Raw genomic sequence first — 12,173 nt, 5'->3', positions numbered from 1 at the left:
AGTTGCGACCAATCTAAATTTCCAATAGAATATGGATATAATTGATATCATACAGCTTCATAATTAGTTTGACTTGATCAAACATGAAATACTCTTTGATGACTCACACTCAACTTAAACACGTATTACTTACCATTTTTATTATCTGGAACATGATCTTCATGGGTAGAAAAGGACACTATTCTAATAATGACAATTTCTCCTAGGAACAGAAAGGGACCTTGAAATACTAGCTTGAGATGCCCCAATCCGCAATGACCCCAAAAAGAAGTATACATTATGTTAATGTGTTACTTGTACATGGAAAGTAGAGAAGCCATTATATGTAAAAGCTACTTAGGAAACCTCTGATATGTTAATGGCGTCATTACCCATAGTAGGTGCCGTGAGGGAAAGGAAAGAGGATAATATCTAGATTGCAATCCCTTTCAAGTGATAACATTTACAATGACAGAATATCTTCTAGGCCATTAGACATTTACGATTCTCGTTTAACCCTTAATTTCATAATTTAATAGCCACAAAAATATCATTGTTGTTTAAGATCATAAGTTTAAATAAACCCTCCTTCTTAAACTCTCTGCACAGATAAATAAATTTACACAAATAAGGGTATTGATGTTGTGTCTACACATACCACTTTCTGAGTTATTTGATGAAGTTGAACTTTCCAGAAAGGCACAATATATAAAGATTCTCTTTAACTTGGCGCCAATCACATGTATGACCTCCAAGTTTGGGTGTGCACAAGCAGACACTTAAATTTGTATAAAGTTGAAGAAGTAGACACATATGTCCTATGTGGAATCATATGTGGCTAACTCTTGTATTTATTCAAATGTATACAAGTTTAAGTATCTACTTGTGCATACCCAACGTTGGAGGTCATAGATGTGATTTGATGCCAAGTTGAAGGGCATGTTTTTGTATTATGCATTCCAGAAACTATTGAAAGTGCATAATGGTTAATGGAACAAAAGGAACTCACATGTGACCTTTGTTGTTCACCTTGTGTCTTTGCAGAAATAGGCGTGGAAAACCTTAAGATCTGAATTGAGAAGAGAAATTCTCTCACCAGTAGATGAAGCACCTTTCTTTTTAAAGCTTAAAGCCCGAAGAAAACTTCCTGTTGGACCTGGTGAACAGAGCAAATACTTTCTGCCACTTCCAAAACCAGCATGTCTTGAAGGTATTTGGAGGGAAAGATTTTCTTGTTTCATGCTTGGGCCCAAGCCGGAAACCATATTCGAGGATTCCCTTCTCTGTAAATCAGCCGTATGTGTTAGCCCATATGTTATTGGGCCTTTAGTTTATGGACCTTTAGGTTATTGGCTATGTATATATAGCCTACTCTTGTTTTAGTTAGTTTTATGCTTTTCAGATTATATTGTAAACCTTAGCCTTTCTTCCCTTCAATAAAGTTCTATTAACATGGTATCAAAGCTAGTTCGATCCATGTCCTTTGATTTGTTGGTTGAAGATTTTGTAGCAGGCACCTACTGCGCGGATCGAACTATTTTCGTTTTTGAGGTGCTGCTGTATTCGTTTGCTATTTTCGTTGGGTTTTTTTGGTTGGACTGATTCGTTGCTGTCTTCGTTTGCTGTCTGGTATTGTTCGTCTTTCGTTCTTTTGCTTGCTGCCATTGTTGTTCGTTCGGAATTGTTCAACCTAGGGTTTTGCATCTTTTTGTTTCTTTGAATTGTTTGTGTGTTGCTGTGTTTACAATGACTGGAAAGGATGATTCTCTCCAGTCCATTAGTACTCAATTAGATGGTAAGAACTATGCATATTGGAGTTATGTCATGAAGAATTTTCTTCGTGGGAAGAATATGTGGGGTTATATCACTGGAGTAAAACCAAGACCTATCGATGATAAAACTGAAAATTTTGATTTGTTGGTGGACTTATGGGAAACTAATAACTCCAAGATTATCACTTGGATCAACAATTCTGTAACTCAGTCAATTGGTATGCAATTGGCTAAGTATGACTCAGCAAAGGAGGTCTGGGATCATTTGGAAAGACTGTACACTCAGTCTAATTTTGCTAAGCAGTACCAGTTGGAGTATGATATCCGTGCTCTTCAACAGCATGATCTCAGTATTCAAGATTTTTATGCTGCCATGTCGGATTTGTGGGATCAATTGGCACTTACTGAATCTGCAGAGTTAAAAGGTTTTGGGCCGTACATTGCTAGACGGGAAGAGCAACGCTTGGTTCAGTTTTTGATGGCACTACGTTCTGACTTTGAGGGCCTACGTGGAACAATCCTTCATCGATCTCCCCTCCCTACTGTTGATTCTGTGGTTCATGAACTGATTACAGAGGAGACTCGTATCAAGTCTCAAGTGGATAAAGGGTCTAAAGTAACTACTACTCCTGTCGTGTTTGCTGCTTCAACTGATCAGTCTAGGCCACCACGTACTCAGACTCGACAATCTCCTAAAGTTGCATTTGATGAGTGTGCATTCTGCAAACAGAAAAATCATTGGAAGGCTCAGTGTCCGTTGTTACTTAACAAGGTCAAACAGCCTCAATCTGGGCAGCAACAGAAATATGGGCAGCAAAAGTATCCGTCACGCCCATCTGGTGCTCCTCCGTGGTCATCTCGTCCTCCACAGTTCGCTGCTGCTGCACCATCTGTAGATGTTGAGTCTGTTAGCACTATGCCACCTTCTGCGTTGGATCCCCAGGTTTTCGAACAGTTCAGACAGTTCTTCGTTTCTAATCCTACGGCCATGTCAGCATCTATGTCTCATTCGGGTTCAGTTTCTTCTAGTACCTCAGGTATTCCTTCCTCCTTGTGGATATTGGATTCTGGTGCGTCTCATCACATGTCCCCTCATTTGTCATCGTTTGGTTCTTTGTCACCCATTTCACCAATCTCTGTTATGTCCGCGAGTGTTGTACCTATGTCAGTCGAGGGTGTTGGTTCTGTTACTACCCCTCACATTGTCCTCTCTGATGTTTATTACATTCCCAAACTTGCTTTAAATCTTGTTTCGGTCAGTCAGTTGTGTAAGGCTGGTAATTGGGTTTTTTTTCTGATTCTGTTTGTGTTATACAGGACCAACACACTCAGAGGGTGATTGGGACCGGCCGTAGGTTGGGGGAACTCTATGTCTTGGAGAATCTCAAAGTGTCTGTAGTTGCTGCCTCTAGCATAGATTTATCTTCTTTTCGTTTGAGTCCTTTGTCTTCTCAGTTTTATCTTTGGCATTCCAGATTAGGACATGTGTCAGTTTCACGTTTACGTTTTTTGGTCTCTAGTGGTGCTTTGGGTCATGTGAACACTAGTGATATTTCAGATTGTAGTGGTTGTAAACTGGCAAAATTTTCTGCCTTACCGTTTAATAAAAGTGTGTCTTATTCTGTTGCTCCTTTTGATATTATTCATTCTGATGTATGGGGACCAGCGCCAGTATCCACTAAGGGTGGATCGACCTATTATGTTTCGCTTATAGATGACTATACTCGTTATACCTGGGTGTATCTTATGAAACGCAGATCTGATTTCTTTGGCATTTACAACAACTTTAGAGCCCTTGTTAAAACACAACATTCGGCTGTGATAAAGTGTTTCAGGTGTGACTTAGGGGGTGAATATACCTCTAAAGACTTCACTCAGTTACTTGCCTCTGATGGTACCATACACCAGTCATCTTGTACCGACACTCCTGAGCAGAACGGTCTGGCAGAAAGAAAACATCGTCATATTGTTGAGACAGCACGCTCTTTACTTTTGTCTGTAGAGGTTCCTAGTATTTTTTGGGGAGAAGCAGTTCTAACTGCTGTATATGTGATTAATCGTATTCCTACTGCATTGACTTCAGGGATGTCTCCGTTTGAGAAACTATATGGTCACCCGCCGAATTATTCTGCATTACGAGTTTTTGGATGTACTTGCTTTGTTCTTCGTCCTCATGTTGAACGAAATAAGTTAGGGTCAAAATCAGCTATATGTGTGTTTTTGGGGTATGGTATTGGACAAAAAGGATATCGTTGCTATGATCCTGTAAGTCAGAAATTATATGTTTCACGACATGTCACTTTTTTGGAACATATTCCTTTTTATTCCATTCCAGCTAAAACCCATGATGTGACAAAGTCAGATATTCGGCTTATTGATCCCTTTGGGATTGACATAGAGGTTCCAGTTCCGGATTCATCCATGCCATCTGGTGTGCCACCTGATAGTGCTTCAGCCTCGCCTGTGCCTGAGTTTGCTCCTTCGACTGTTGAGACTGGAGACCCACCACCTCTGAGGAGGTCTACTCGACCTTGTAAGTCCACCAAACTGCCAGATTTTCACTATTCTACATATTCAGCCTCATTTGCTTCCTTTATTGCAAACATACATCATTTGTCTGAACCTGAGTCGTATAGAGAGGCTGTGTCTGATCCTCTTTGGCAGAATGCTATGGCTGAGGAACTTGCTGCTCTTCATCATACACATACATGGGATTTGGTTACTCTCCCACCTGGTAAGCATGCGATTGGTTGTCGATGGGTGTATAAGATAAAAACAAAATCTGATGGGTCTGTTGAGCAATACAAGGCAAGACTTGTGGCAAAAGGGTATTCACAACAATATGGTATGGATTATGAGGAGACTTTTTCCCCCGTAGCAAAGATGACGACTGTTCGCACTATGATTGCTGTTGCATCCGTTCGACAGTGGAAGATATTTCAGATGGATGTCAAGAATGCTTTTTTGAATGGTGATCTCCACGCGGAAGTTTATATGACTCCTCCCCCAGGTATTGACCACCAGCCAGGTGAAGTTTGTCGGCTTCAAAAAGCTTTATATGGTCTCAAACAAGCCCCTCGTGCTTGGTTTGAAAAATTCTCCACTGTTATTACTTCCCTTGGATTTGTCCCGAGTAACCATGATTCAGCATTGTTTGTTAGATGTACAAGTGCAGGGCGAATTCTATTGTCCTTATATGTAGATGATATGATTATTACTGGTGATGATCATAGTGGTATTGAGTTATTGAAGCATGATTTGGCTCATCGATTTGCAATGAAGGACTTGGGCTTGCTGCGTTATTTTCTGGGTATTGAGGTGGCTCAGTCTAAGAAAGGGTATCTTCTTTCTCAGACTAAGTATATATCTGACTTGTTTACACGGGCGCGTCTTTCTGACAACAGGACTGTAGATACTCCCCTTGAAATCAATGCACGTTACTCTCCTAGTGATGGTGTTCCATTATCAGATCCGAGTCTTTATCGGACTATTGTGGGTAGTTTGGTTTACCTTACGGTTACTCGTCCAGATATAGCACATGCAGTTCATGTTGTTAGCCAGTTTGTTACTGCTCCTACTTCTGTGCACTGGGGAGCTGTACTTCGTATTCTAAGGTATCTTCGTGGCACTCAGTTTCAGAATCTCTTGTTTCCCTCGACGTCATCTCTCGAGTTGCGAGCCTATAGTGATGCTGATTGGGATGGAGATCGCAATGATCGTAAATCCACCACTGGTTTTTGTGTGTTTCTTGGAGACTCTTTAATCTCGTGGAAGAGCAAGAAACAAGATGTTGTCTCTAGATCTTCCACGGAGGCTGAGTATCGTGCTATGGCTGTGACTACATGTGAGATTATTTGGTTACGTTGGCTTCTTGCAGATATGGGGGTTCACATTTCTATGCCTACTCCCCTGCATTGTGATAACAAAAGTGCGGTACAAATTGCAAAGAATTCTGTCTTCCATGAGCGTACGAAGCACATTGAGATTGATTGTCACTTCACCCGTCATCATTTACAGCTCGGGACCATATCGCTTCCTTTTGTTCCATCGTCTTTGCAGATTGCTGACCTTTTTACGAAGGCTCAGTCGGCATCTCGATTTCGTTTTTTGTGTGACAAACTCTCAATGCTTATTGCTGTTGCATTGTGAGTTTGAGGGGGGGATGTTAGCCCATATGTTATTGGGCCTTTAGTTTATGGACCTTTAGGTTATTGGCTATGTATATATAGCCTACTCTTGTTTTAGTTAGTTTTATGCTTTTCAGATTATATTGTAAACCTTAGCCTTTCTTCCCTTCAATAAAGTTCTATTAACAGTATGTACCTAAGAATATAAGAATTTTTTATTACATCTGGTAGTATTACGCCAGATCTTTAAACTTACTGTAATTGTACACTTGTTAATTTTTCTACCCTTTGATTAACATTGCTTATGATAACTTTTAGAAAGATAGGTGGAAACAAAAAAAAAAACTAATGTTATTATTTATATGATTAGAGGCTTCAGTTGCCCAAAGGTACAGCATTTTCACTTTCCCTCAAAATCTTGTTAAAATCATTTTAATGATTAGTTGAGTGTATCCTAGGCATTCATGTAGATATCCTCAAAAAGATATCCTCGCACCATTCCTGACTCAAAATAACATGCCGCATTTACAGACTTTGCAACTTTCATCTAACCATTATCATCTATAAGGCAGTTAACCTTTCAGCTTTTTGGCACCTGAAAACCAAACAACCCAAAAACCTGTGTATTATTGGTGCACCAGCCAATTTCAAAAATCTCGTTCTCAATTCTATGCTAGGCAGTGAATGACATAATTAATGATAGACGAAAACGTTGATGAAATACATTAGCAGTTGCTGGAGACTTATTGTCTTCTTGGGCAGATAGAACAGCCACTCCATAAACTTCTGTTGACCAACTTCTTTTATTTCTAGTTTCAGGTTTCAATATATCAAATGCAGCAGTAAACTCTATATCAGCCCACAAGTCGAGCTAGTCAGGCCTGTCAACAAATATAGAAAATAATGAAAGTTTCTCTAGTTTTCCATCTTCCTGCAAAGAAAGCAAGATACCAGAGTGTGAAGTAAGAGACTAGACTCACTTAGCAAATCTTATCATCAGATCAGTAAGATGGAGCCAGGATATCCTATCCTGGGAGTACCTTCTGCTTGTGTTGTATTCATCCAACTGACTAGCATGCATGGGAAATATTTCTTTTTCCAAGTACATCGATAGAGAAGTGACCATATCTGAGATCCATTTTTCTTTGCAACTGTAACCTGATAGCATTGCCTCATCCACCAGTGGACTCGTCCATTGAATTAATATAATCTTGAGTCACATTGTATATAAGGGCAAATGTATCAACCTACTTAGAAAAGTGACGCTAAGATGCAATTGATATAGTATTTACAAGCTCTTCAATGGCCCAAAGTGGTTGGTTCAATACAATTTCTCTATTTTGTCCCTCAAGTAGACGAGATTTTCTTTGCCGCTACAGTTCCTGCAGACTATACAATGCTAGAAAACTTTCACTATTTTGTTATTTAAGGTTTTTTTTCATTGTGAAAAGTGGGTTCTGAACTTTAGTTAACCCCTTTGACTCTGGGTCTGAGGAATTTAAAGTGGACAAAGGTGACGACAACCAAAGGAATTCAGAAGGGATCTCTGATCTACAATTACCTGATGTCTTAAAATGGCTAGATATTAATCAACTGTTGACACAAGTTATGTCCACTGAGGATGTGTTTTTGCCACTAATCTTAGCATCTTTGGTTAACTTTAATGTTCTAATGGAAACACCCCGCATCTCTTCTGAATATTTTGTTGATGGTTCTCTCCTCAAAGTTCTCTTCACGATATACGAGATATAAGGGCAGATCCAAGATTTGAAGGTTTTGGGTGCTCACTTCCATAAGTATAAAATTGCTATCAATCACAAAGAATAATTGTACAGCTACTCAAACAGTGAACACATCAATAAAGAAGTAAGTGATAAAACAACGATTAATATTACCATCACTAAAAAATAACTTCTAATCACAAGTCACAATGGCTTACTAGTAATATTTTCATTACAAAAAAACACTTCTAGTATTAAGTCATAATTATGCTCGATGACTTTTCATATGTTGAAAATGATGAATATAAGCATCATTGATATCTTATGCTCTACATAGCAAACTAAACAACCATTCAAAAATTCATAACCAATACTATTACGATGTTCATTTTTAATGTGGTTCATTGATAAGAAAACTCATTCCATAGAAGCAGTAGCAACAGGAAGAATGAGAGTCAACTTGATAAGTAAATAAACAAGTGGCCAAGTTTGATGTAAATCTAACTTAACCAATACTTTAGCAAGGTCACTAGCTCCTTTCAAGTCAAAGAACCTCTTATTAGAACCACGAGCATAAACTATAAAATTATCAAGCTGACAATTGAGATCACGAAGCTTGATACTGTCAAACTCATTCATATAACATTCAGCCAACTTTACTATCCTACCCTTATCAAAACTACCAAATGAATTTACTGGATTTAAACTAGCAATACCAAGAAGTAAGTCAGTACTTACAGCATTGAAATAATCATTAAGCTTCAATGATGCAAATCAATAACAACATAAAAATTTTTAATCCACAAATGATAAAAATAAATAATATCAAGATCTTTAAACTTTGACTTTCTAGGGAAGTAGCCAGCATCCTTCTCCGGGAAAATTATATCATACTTTTCACAAAATAAAGAGACATCATCCATTAATGAATCAAATTCACTAGCTCTCATATTTTTTAATCTTTGTTTTATAAGAGAAACAAATCCCATAGCATTGACAATATCTTAATTTATCCTTTGTAAAGAGGATCTCAATTCATTTGACATCATTGGAACTTCCCATATCAAGTGCAACATAAAAACAAAGTCAAATTCCTTCATCACACTCACAAGGGTTTTAGCAATAATTCTATCAGTATAATTTGGATACCCACATCCAACAAATTCAAACACATAAATAACTGATGGAAATAAGATAAATAGGTCATCCAAAGTTCTATAGTGAGAACCCCAACGAGTATCACCTGGCCTCTAAAGTCCATATTCTTGATTTAATCCTCACCCTGTATTCACTTTGCCTGATATGAGGAACTCCTCTAACTTTTCAGCCTAATGTTCTCAAAGCAAATTTCTACGCTTAAAAGATGCTCCAACAAAATTTAACACATTATTAACTAAACAAAAAAGTCATATACATTTGAATTCTCCTTTACAAGAGCTATAATTATTAACTACAATTGAGAAAAATAATGAATGCAATATGCTTATGAAGTCTCATTAAAAATCAAAGTCTTAAGACTAGTTATCTCTCCCTGCATATTGCTAGCTCCTTCATAACCATGCCCACATATTTGAGATAGACTTAATGCGTGACCTAATATAAAATAGTAGATTACCTTATTTAATAAATGAGCAGGTGTATCACTAACATGAACAATACCAACAAATTACTCTATCACTTTACCTTCTGTGTTAACATATCTTATAACAAATGCCATTTTCTCCTTGTGTGATACATCATTTGATTCATCAATTAGTATCCCAAAATAATCTCCATCTTTGATTGTTTCTTTAGCATAAGAATCAACAATATCTTTTTGAATACTTAGAGAACACATCATTATATTTTTTGAATCATTTTCTAAAATTATGCTTCCAACATCATGATCAGGATCTCCATACCATTGCAAAATTTCAAGAAAGATACCTTGATTTGAAGAAGATCGACTCTCATCATGTCCCCAAAATGATAACCCTAATATCAAGAGAAATCTTGTCATATTAATTGAATCACACAAGCGGTATCAAGATTCACTTTTTTCTTTCTTGGAATGCTTATCAAAGGATGTGCATAATGACTGTCACTAATTTATCAAATCAAGCATTCTATTAAACATTTATTGTGTATATTGTTTACATCTCCAACATGAGATCTAAATCTTCAAATAGCCTTGTTCCAAGCTTTAAATCTAGTCTTTATAAAAGCAGCATCACTCATATTTCCATAACTTTCACATTCATTTTTAAACAAATAGCAACACAAACAATATGCAGCATCTTTTGTTATGCTATACTCTGACCACTACGACCCTTAAACCAATTAGGACAAAATTGACACATTTCAGTTTCAAACTTAGTTTTAGGAAAAAGATAATTTGTAGGTTGGCAAGGCTTCCTTAGAATATAATATCTTCTAACGTTATCACGTATATTAGGAAGGTATTTTTCGATGGGCTTTCTAATTCCTGGATTAGCTTCAAGAGATTCTAAATCTATATCAAAAATAAATGTTTATCTCAAAATTTCTGGAGCTATGAATGAACTAGTAGAAGGACGAATAAAACTAGAACTTGGATTCTCAATTTTCCCCCCGTAACAAACTTATCTATTTCAAGTACAATCTGCATTTGTTCAAAATTTAATTTTCAAATTAAGTAATTTCGCAAGAAAGAAAAATATTTTGATGAGTACTAAAGAATCCAAAAGAATATTTTTTTTTATTCACCAAAATATTGCATTCCTTCAGAGACTCTAAATCAAAAATCAAAAAAACGTACCTAAAACCTATCTTTTGGATTTCTAACAATAAGCATGGAAAATTTCCAACCCTAAATCCCAAAATCATTCTTTTCAATATCTAACTTTCATAAAAAATCAAAATATTAAATATCATTACCTTACTTTTTGTACTTGAATAAGAAAACTTACTACAATTTTTGATGATATGCACTTGATAGTTGATGGGGTTGTTGATTCTTATGAAAAAGAAGGTGGATTTTAATGTTTTGAAAGGTTAAAATCTAAGAAAAGAAAAGAAACCCATCAAACAAAGAAAGTTAAAAAGTTTTTATTAATAATAAAATAAAATGGTTGTTTTATAACCAATTTAAGTAGTACATTAAAAAGTCAAAATTTTAAAAAGAAGGAAAAAGCTTTGGTTAGATTATTGTCAGCTAAAAAGTACCTACCAAAATTAAATAAAAATTAAAAAAAAGGTGTGTGGCTACCAGGAATCAAATCCAAGCCACTACAGTCATCAAGGTGCTTAAGTTCTACACTAAAGCCAAAGCACCCAACAGTCGTTTTTGCCAATGAGTGCTTGTGAATATATTACAATCAATTTTACTGTATTTTCTATACAAATATACTATTTTTTATTGGGGTCAATGGGTGCTCAAGCACCTAGCACGTACTACGTATGTCCGTTCCTAACAAGACAGTATCTTTAATGTCACCAACAAAAATATCAAATTTTAATGTCTTCTCTGCATACGTTTGCATAGTCTTAACCCTAGCAACCTCCTTAGCCAATGTCGGTAGCTTCTCTCCCAATACCTTTCCTGATCCTCCATCTACTGAAGAAGAGAAAGAAGTTAACTGAATATCTCTTAATTTGGCACTTATATCATGGAAAAGAGCACCAATTTTCTCTGAATGGGAATTGTGATTGATCAAATAGTCTTGGAGCTGTGTATTGAGATCCAAAAGGTTTTGATCAAGGACATGACACTGAGTTTAGAGTTCTGAAAGAAGAACCATATCCTATTCAAGGTCTTTTTTCATATAAATCTTCGTGTTTAGAAAATAAATGATAGATATAGAGAGAGATGATGGCGGAGGTAATGTTCGAATTATCAGATTCATTATTGATCCATTCAGGTGTATAAAAAGGAATCCAAATTTCAATGTAAAGTGAAGTTAGTGGATTTGAGACTTGGAATACATCAAAATTGAAATGTGAAACAGATCACAAAAAGCATCAAGTAGGCATCACCAACAGGCAAAGCCTACAACCAAAAAGTTAAAGTCAACTAGAACACAACTAGCAAAGAATATGCTTCACTAATTATTTCTGTAGAGAAAAAGAATGATGAGGATCGGAAAGTGGTTTTGTCTTATTGCCTACGTTAACTTTCATGTTAGTCAGACACTTCGGCTGACTTGCACCTGTAGCCTCCATCTCACTGCTAAATTTCCCGACCGAATACACCTTATCAGAATCTATGTTAGTGTCTGGATTGACACTTAGAGGTTCTCCAGTCAACTCTTATTTTCCTTCAACATCAGAATTACATTTTGCTCCCGCTTCCACTTGACATTCAAATATCTCATTACATATGTAAAGAAAGAAACACCAGGCTATTTCAACACAAACAAAGAAATGAAGATTATCATACAAAAGGTGCACCATAAAAGGAATATGAAGAGTAAATTGAGAAGCAAACTAAATATCTTAAATTTTTAACCTTAGGTAGTCTAGAATGAAGGTATATGTCTAGATGTAGGTATGGGATATCACAGTTTAGTTGTTTCTATTTGTTGAGATTAGACTGTATAGATACTCGATAAATAAAA

The 12,173-nt window shown here is 36.5% G+C and overlaps 1 long non-coding RNA gene and 1 pseudogene across 1 annotated transcript; both read right to left on the bottom strand.

Annotated features, from left to right (window-relative positions):
* Nucleotides 1–6,340: 6,340 nt before the first annotated feature.
* Nucleotides 6,341–11,462, bottom strand: LOC107871839 (annotated as a pseudogene).
* On the bottom strand, nucleotides 8,964–10,637 carry LOC124898910. The gene is made up of 2 exons (XR_007055830.1): nucleotides 10,527–10,637; nucleotides 8,964–9,573 (listed from the first exon to the last, which is right to left on the bottom strand). It is a non-coding gene; the product is annotated as an uncharacterized LOC124898910 (long non-coding RNA).
* Nucleotides 11,463–12,173: the final 711 nt, after the last annotated feature.

The sequence above is a fragment of the Capsicum annuum genome, chromosome 5 (assembly GCF_002878395.1).
Source record: "Capsicum annuum cultivar UCD-10X-F1 chromosome 5, UCD10Xv1.1, whole genome shotgun sequence".
NCBI lineage: Eukaryota > Viridiplantae > Streptophyta > Magnoliopsida > Solanales > Solanaceae > Capsicum > Capsicum annuum.
This window is presented reverse-complemented; position numbering and strand designations above follow the sequence as displayed.